General features: G+C 35.1%; 1 non-coding gene across 1 annotated transcript; it reads left to right on the top strand.

Annotated features, from left to right (window-relative positions):
• The first annotated feature begins 7460 nt into the window (after positions 1-7460).
• Positions 7461-7533, top strand: Trnae-cuc (transfer RNA glutamic acid (anticodon CUC)). Its single transcript has one exon. It is a non-coding gene; the product is annotated as a tRNA-Glu (tRNA).
• Positions 7534-9248: the final 1715 nt, after the last annotated feature.

The raw sequence follows: 9248 nt of genomic DNA, 5'->3' as shown, positions 1-9248 counted from the left end.
TTATTTATTTATCTTAAATCCAGTGTGGCAAACCTCTTTCCTTACACATTTTTATACACTTGTAAAATTAAGAATTCCTGATACATAATACATACTCAATAAATTGTTGAATTAATGAATGAAAGAAAAGTGAAATGGCTTGGTAAATAATAGTTAAATTTAGTATTTTTATAAGTATTGCTAAATGGCCTTTCAGAAAGGCAAATAATTCATTTTCTGTTATTTATATCTTTTAATAATTTTGTTTCTGGTATAAATCTTTCAGGAAGTTTCAAATCTTTTACTTTGTGGTTCTGTCTTAGGAACAGTAATATGCTAAAACAAGAACACAACAGCTTATGAAAGCTAATTGCCAAACTGTGAGGAATTTTGAGAACCAAATTTTGTAGCCATTATTTAAAAATTATATAATCTTGCAATTAAATGAATTAGATTAAAAACAAAGGTAATAAATACTCAAAACACTCTACTTCCTAATTATTTTACAATCATCTATGCTTTTGAACTCAGTTATGACTGTGACATCTGCAAAGTGGAAATACTGTATCATGCTGCTCTACGCCTACACCTCATCCATATCCCACACCTCAATTCCACGGCCAGAGATGAAGCTGGTAGCTTGAATGGGGTCAAGGTGGGAGTATCTACACCATAGAAATCAGCAAGTACTATAAGTCAGAGCTTCATTTAGTGCTGAAGCCAAGAGAACTTTTGGTTTAATAATGATTTATACAAGGGTGAGAAATAGTTTAATAATAATAAGCCACATATGAGATTTAATGACAATAAATTTATTAGGAAGAGTTAGCAGACTGGAATTCAAGTCCACTTGTCAAATCATGGCCAAATGCTGACTACAGATTCTGTTAGAAAAAAAAAATCAAGAAAAGCATACTTTGAAAATCAACTGACTATATGTAATTACTTTTATTTACAATAAATAGTACCGTATTTTTATTATTATAAATTGTGTGCCATATATCCATTATATCAATAATATGTATAATAAATTTATGTATGTGGGGGGATATGGGTGTGTGTATACACACACACACACACACACACACACACATATGTACACATACTTTTTTCAGAGTGCTAGTTTTTAAACATTTAATGGTATTCTACTGCAGGGATCATATTCTGAGAAGCCTTCCCTTTACAAAAAGAGAGAAGAGAAGAAATACCATATTCTAAGATCCTATATGTAGTTAGCTAGTTCTGAAATTGGTGTTGTGAGAAATTTTGAGATTTCTACTGTTCTGGTCTTAGTACTGTAATGATTAAATCATCATAACTTTAGAATGCATTTAGTAACTAAAAGAACAAATACTACTCAGTACTCTCCACTAACCTGGTTATTCCAGATGAACTAAAAATAAAGAAACTCTTGCAATCTTCCTTGCCAATAGCCCTGCCCCACCCGGTGATACCTCTATTCAGTTCTTATTTTATAGTCCTTGTCAGAATCTTATTATTTTCTTCATATATGCCCTTTACATTTCTAGTCTTCATAGGTATTTTATATTTTTGCATTTATATACTTTATATGTAGAATTCTAACATATTTTGTAGATTATTATTTATCACAGATGCTTTACCACTTAGAATTATTACAAAATGCTTGCACAAAAAAATTACCTTAAAAAGAGTAGTTGCAAACCAATTCCAACAGAATAATGAATGAATTATTGTTTGTTACCCTCCTTCTAATGATTCTCTCAGTTTTTTTCTACCTAGAAATTTGTTATGGTTATTTTCTTTAAATCACATTTTCTATGGAAAGAAAAGATATAGCTCATTAAATCAGAAGGTAAAATGCCAAACAAAGTCATGTAATATCAATAAAAGCATTAATGTATTTAATTATACCAGGAATCATCATGTACAAGCAGGTATAAATATGACATCTTCAATACTTTAAGCTTTTTACATTGTAGAATACAAAAATAATATTGGCTTTAAATACTCACCAGTCCTTGAATTACTTGTATTTTTGCTTCTATTTGACAGCTGTATAACTCTTTCATGTTTCCTTCTTGGCTGTGACTGAAAAGAAGCAAAAGACAAAGTTTTATGTCTTAACAGTTTCTTAATTAAAATTCACATGTTATTTTACATTCCTCTTCCCCTTCTCTTTTGGTAAATTTTTATTGTATTAATAATTCATTATGTTTCCTCATTAAAAAAATATTTAAAGTATTTTCAGTACAAAGTAGGCCCCTTTCCTTCTTCTATGCCTAACTTTTTAGTTAAACCCTTTATTTTGAGATAATTTCATACAAATTAACTAATTTAGTAAGCCCCTATGTACTCTACCCAGTTCCCTTCACTAATAACTTATTGGTAATTATAGTATGATATCACAACCAGGACATTGACATTGATATAGCCAGGGTACAGAATATTCCATTACCACATGGATCCCTCCTGTTGCTTTTTTGTAGCCATACCCACTTCTCTCCCACTTCTAACCCCTCCTTTATCCATGGAAACCACTAATTTTACCTGTTTCTAAAATTTTGCCACGTCAAGAACATTATATTAAAGGAATTATAAATCGCATTCCCTTTTGAGTTTGGCTGTTTTTCACTGAGCATAATTACCTGGAGATTCATCCAGGTTACTGCACATATCAACAATTTCCTTTACTGCTGAGTAGTATTCAAAGGTGTGGATGTACCACAGTGTACTTAACCATCCACTCATTGAAAATATCTGGGCGGTTACAGTTTGGGGCTATTGTCAATAAAATTGCTATTCATGTATAGGATTTTGAGTGAATTTAAATCTTCATTTCTCTGGGATAAATACAGAGAAGTGTTGGTTGGTAACATAGTTGCATGTTTGATTTTTTAAAGAACTGCCAAAGTATTCTCCAGAGTATTTAGATCTATTGTGGTTTGGATCTTAAAAGTCCCCCAAAGGCTCATGTGGTAAAGGCTTCATCCCCAGCTGATGGCAATGTCAGGAAGTGGGAACATTTTGGAGGTGGGACCTTGGAGAAAGAAATTAGGTAATTAAGGGCATGTTTTTGAAAGGAATATTGGGACCCTGACCTCCTCTTGTTCTCTTTGCTTCCTGGCCTCCATAAGGTGAGCAGTCTTCTCCACAACACATTCCTTCCACCATAATGCTCTGCCTCACCTCAGATCCAAAATGACTGAACCAACCATGGACTGAAACCTCTGAAACTGGGAGCCAAAATAAACTTTACCCTTTTTTAAACTGATTAATCTCAGGTATTTTGTCACAATGACAGAAAGCTAACCAAAAAAAACTATTTTGTGTTCTTACCAACTGCTAGTATTTTTCTTAATGTTAGCTATTGTGGCTGATATATAGTAAAGTGGGTTGAATTTCCATTTCTCCAATGACTAATAATGTTGTACAACTTGTGCTTATTTGCCATATGTATATCTTCTTTAGCAAAATATTTCTCCATGTCTTTTTCTCATATTCTTATTAGATTGCTTGCTTTTTTGCCATTCAGTTTTGAGAGTTCTTTATGTGTTCTAGATACTTGTCCTTGATAAATATGTGGTTTACAAATCTTTTTTCACATTCTGGTGACTTATGCCTTTTATTTTGGTAACTACACAAAAACTCACCTTAAAATAAAATAGGGAACCAAAATTTTATTATAAAACATGGAGTTATGAATTGCAAGATTAATTAAAAAGCAGTGTCTTGAATTTTTGTTTTGTTTTGGTTTGGTTAGCCTTTCAGTACCTTCTATGAAATGGAAGGGAAGAAAGAAAACATGTTTTCATTTATTAGATAGAAAAGAGAATGATTACTGCAAAGAAAATATGCACTGCACACTAAAATAAGAATGTTTTAAGTGAAAAAAAGGATTTGCTTCCCATGTCACCCACCCTTAAAAGATAAAAACTTCTGTCTTTCAGTCACTCTCTTCTAAACACAAGGTCTCAGTAGAAGACCAAGACCATTTTCAATTACATTTGATCTGAATGAACTGTAGGATCTTACTATGTTTTTATTTTACTGTTTCTTATGTTATAAGCCACCTCCAATCACCTTATAAATAGTTCAAGTAGACACATAAGTACCATCTGAGTTGCACAATCTCAGAGATCACTGTTCACTTGTCATTCTATGTGAACAATGCCCCTGGAGCATAAGACAGCAGCCTGGGGGCTGCTGGTCTCTACTGTGGTAAGGTGATCACTGGACAGAGATATTTGCATGGTACTTGAAAAAGCCTCAAGTGTGAGGCAAGATAACTCAGTACTAGTTCTGTCCCTGACTCACTGTCATTTGACTTCACCTGGGGGAGCCATCTAAACCCTATGAGACTTACTTTCCATGCCAATTAAATCAGAAGCTTGGACTAGTCACAAATATTAGTTCTAAGGTCACTTCCAGCTGGTAAATTCTATTATTTCCACTATAAAAGTATGGAAATTTCACTAAAAGTCATGATGGGCATCCTACCAAATACCTAACCAATACTCTTCAAAGTGTCAATATCATAAAAGATGAGAAACAATTAAGAAACTCCTCTAATGTCATAGATTAGAGGAGACTAAAGAGACATGACTAAATATAATGTGGGATCCTGAATTGAATCCTGGAATAGAAAACAGACACTCGAGAAATTTAAAGAAAAGTTACAAATTAATTACTTAAAAAGTCTGATTGATGGGTAAAAATTTTAATAGGAAAGTGTGCAAGACAAAGATTCTGGAGCCATTAATGAAATTATTTTTCTGAAAACAGGTAATCTCTTTTTTTAAATGTGAATTCATAAATATGTAAAGAACCATAAAATGACACATTTTTTGAGTCATTTAATCAATGTTTTGAGTTTCTTTGATATGGCTATTTATAAACCACTGGAAAGTCGTATTATTCTCCTAACAATACCCTTTTGGCCCCATAATCATCTTCTCAGATAGTTTATAATCATCAAATTATAAAATTATGCCAGGTATGGAGATATGAAGATATCATGAGAACTCAAGTTAGTCAAGCAAAAAAAAAAAAAATACCATAAAGATTCAGAACCATATAATTCCAAGCTCAATGACATCAGGAAAGAAGATCTTTTAATTTATATACAATTAATATTTGTAACATAAATTGTACAGATAACATAATCTCCATGTTAAGCATAAGTTTTAGAAAGAACTTTTTGAAAAATGAAACATGTTTAAAATTTAGACCTCTCTACACTGTAGAATTTACCCTAGACAATTCTAAGAAATGAACTCCTCTGACCTTATCATTTAATAAACTTCATAATGGAGTGGCTTATTCCATAGTATGTTGCTAACCTCAGTCCTTTATACTGGGTGGCCCCATTCCCTGTATTTGTCCCTCAGTGGGTACAAAACCAACTGTCTGCTAGATGATAGATTTTAATGCATTTGATGACAGTAGGTTTCAAAATTTCTTTCTTTCACATTATAAATACAAAGCATGACCTGATCTAGAGATCCTGTGTTTGCCACAAGATCTGGGAAATACCTCTCACATTTCCCAGATGTACAACTGTCAATGTTTGTTGTTCACTGGAGATACCACTAGATGATGCACTTTTTATACCTGATAGTTAAAACCTGCAAACCAACTCTTTTCCAATGTTTAAATTTCTTCTAATCTTAATAGAGCTGCTCTTAGGCTTAAAAAATAAAAACTGGTCATGGTTCAACAGACTATATAATTGCATAACTATTTAAAAAACCAAAAAACAAAGTTTGGGAGGAAATGTCTTGAGAGCAAGACAATTTTAGCCATAAGAACCCAGATTTGAATGAGAAACATTTTGCAATGAAAGCACTTTATCTAAAAGATTTCTTGGCTAATGAATCTGTCTCAAGCAGTTTGTGCTGCCATCGTAGAGTACCAGAGACAAAATGATAGAAATAAAAAACATTAGTTTCTCACAGTTCTGAAGGCTGGGAAGATCAAAATCAGGGTGCTAGCAGACTTGGTGAGGAGCTCTTCCTGTTTGCCTATGGGCTATGGCCATCTTCTCATTATATTCTCACACAGCTGAGAAAGAGAGCATCTTTCTCTTGCTTATTCTTATAGAACCATTAATCTCATTCATGAAGACTTCACCCTCAAACTAATTAGCTCCCAAAGGCCCTGTCTCCTAATACCATTAGATGTGGGGTTAGAATTTCAACATATGATTTTTGAGGGAACAAAAATAAGCAGTCCACAACATGAATCCATTTCTGGTAGAACTTTATACAGTCAGAATCCCAACTAAATAGATCTTTGTTCTGCTTCAAACCTGTTTTGAGTTCTACTGGGGAGCATACATCTTTTGTTTAAAGCATTCTAAAAAAAGAGGTGGTAGGCTCTGATTATTCACTGCTGCCTCAGTAGTTGCCTAACTACAGTTGACTGAAATGAGCTCTGGATGTATGAATGGGATATGAATGTAGAACACTTGATCTGAATATCTTGGTCTTTCCTAATAATTACAATAGTAACAGCCAGCAGACTAAGCACCTTACAGTTTTGCCAGACACTTTCACATGCTTGCTGTAGCACTTCATTTAATGAGGACAACAACCTTTAAAGCCAGGCACTCAATGTAATCCTCATTTTATAGATGAGGAAACAAAGGTACAGAAAAGTTAAATTACTTGCCCAAATTATCATAGTGGCAGAGCCATGCCCTTTTCAACCACAATGAATAATAATTACTTCCTCCTAGCTAGGCCAATTTCCTCCAGCAATGCAATGCCAGGTCTCAGTTTCATCTGCCATTTGACTGGATGGTGTAGTATTAATGCCTGTCCTATCTAGTTCACTGACTTATTGGAAGGGTCCAATATAATGACGGAGGAACATGCTTTGGGTTTCCCACTCTTTAGGGCTGTTCTTAGAAAACATATAGAACATATTAAATACGTAGCAAGACCTTAGCTCTTTGGGAGGAACTGAATGCTCTCAAGAGTCAATCCAAAACTCAGCACCAAAGAAGCTGACAATTCTCCAGCCTGCCCCATCCTCTTTTCCATCCAGTCAGGCCTGGAGCCTTCATTGCCATGGCAACCCACTGCAGATTCCTGGTTGACCTCAGCTGCTGCTGCCCCTTTTCTCTGTTGTAGCTAATTTTAAAATGCAAATTCTCCAGTGAGCAATCTGGGTTCTCAGTTGACTCCCCTGTGAGCAAAGGAACTGATCTTCCTTCAAACACTTTTAAGGTACATACATATAGTACATAACACAAGTGTTTAAACAACCATGATGTGAGTCTTCTGCTCTTCTACTTCCTCTGCCTTCCTGTGTCTTCTCTGCAAGTCTGTCTCTCATTCTCTATAACCTCCTTCTTTTTTTATTTTTATTTCACTGTGATAATAATATTGAACCAACATAAACCTACTATTTGCTCCCTATTTCAAAATATGGTTTCCCTTAGTTGAGGGAAAAAGGAACATTTCAATTATCCCTTTCCAAAAAGAACTCCAAGGGCTGGGGATATAGCTCAGTTGGTAGAGTGTTTGCCTCTCATGTACAAAGCCCTGGGTTCGATCCCCAGCACCACCAGTAAGAAGGCTATCCACCTCTTCCACATAAGGATTTCTCTCAAAAAGAACTCCAAACCACTGAAAGTTCTTAATGATTTATTGGGCCCTCCATCATGGTTTATTAGGCCCATTCTTTGCAATACTTGGAGAGAAGGGGATCAAGAAATTTGCCCATCAAATAGACATCTTGGAAGAGTATCTCTTCCCACATTAAGGCTACCACGGCCCATTCCCTTTCAGAGTTGGGCAGCTGGGTCTGTGTTCTGCAAGAAGATGAGCAAAAAATTGTTCTCAGAAACCCCTTTGATTGTGCACACGTCATCTAAGTCTTCCTCAGGGTGATGGAATCAGGCTGAAAGGTTCAAAATAGGTATAACTCCTTCAGGAGCTGAACAGAAGCCAAGGGCCCATGTGCAGTAACTTAACTTGAAGGTAGACTGTGCACAAGCATCGAGAGCCTGGCAACTGCATGCAAATTAATGAAAGCAAATTAGCCTGGGATTTGTGTTTGTTGTGTGGGAAGGTGATGGCAGAGTAAATCTTCCAAATTTAAGTATATTTTATGTTAATTGCAGAAAGTAGTATGGATGTGTTGCTTTAAATCTCATCCACAGGGAGCTACAGTTGGGCTTGTTGATTTCCTTTATTATCCACTCAAATGACTCTCGTCCTTGTTTGTATTTACTTGAGAAGCAGAGATCTATTTCTGAATAGCTTTACAACTTTAAGTGTTTTAAGAAACTTCTTTTTAATACCATCTAGTTAATTGTACCATAATAGCTCCTAAGTGGAACATTATATCTATCAGTCTTAAGTGCTGCTGTGGATATAATAGCTTCAGTCATATTATTATAATCTTTTTTTATTTAGAGCACTTGGAAAGTTGGAAATTAAATGTCTCAATCCGCTACCATTCTAGCCATTACTTACCTCAGTACTAAGTAAATACTAATGAAACTCTATCATCTCTGATAAAATTATATTCTGAATTCTTTGATGATGAAGTACAAATTCAACATAGATATGCAGCTTTCCCTGTTTTCCCCTCTCTCTACTCAGTTAAAAATATCTTCTCTGAAATGGCAAGTTTCTGTGTACACAGATTTTTAAACTATCAGTGGACTTCAGAGAGATTTGGAAACAATGTGAAAGGGGAAATGGAGGAAATTCATCCTTATGTGATTAAATAATATTCAAGTTCTAGATGTTATATGCATAAAACATCCCAAACCCAGAGAGGATCAAGTATTGGGAGAGACACTGAACAAAGAAAGCTCTTCTGAACTAGGAGTTCTCAAAGAGCAACCCTTAGTACTCAAGATGTAATCAGTCCACCACTAGCAGCTATTTGCAACATCTAGGGGCTTTATAGAAATGCAAATGCTCATGCCCCAACCCAGACTGACCTAATAGTAATCTGCATGTTAACAAGACCCCAGAGGATTCCCATGCACTTTAAAGTCCAAACCCATCTACAAGACTCCAGAAAGTCTTTCTTTCACTGGAAAGAAGAGCAAGTCCCTCTTTTAACCTCTGTCCTTGACAAGGAATGTGCTAGGCATTCCACATAGCAGAGAATGGTGCTACAGGATACTGAAAGTGAACAGCTGTAACTCTAAAAACTCAAATCAGTCCTTGAAATCTGGGGCCTGGGGAAGTAGAGAGGGAAGAGTGAAAGTAGTGCATACTACATCCCAACCAATTGCTGGAAAGAAAAGCTATTGTTGGAACCAT

This window comes from Urocitellus parryii, chromosome 13 (assembly GCF_045843805.1).
Source record: "Urocitellus parryii isolate mUroPar1 chromosome 13, mUroPar1.hap1, whole genome shotgun sequence".
In the NCBI taxonomy this organism is placed as follows: Eukaryota; Metazoa; Chordata; class Mammalia; order Rodentia; family Sciuridae; genus Urocitellus; species Urocitellus parryii.
The sequence above is the reverse complement of the archived record's forward strand: the minus strand, read 5'-3'. Positions and strand labels throughout refer to the sequence as shown.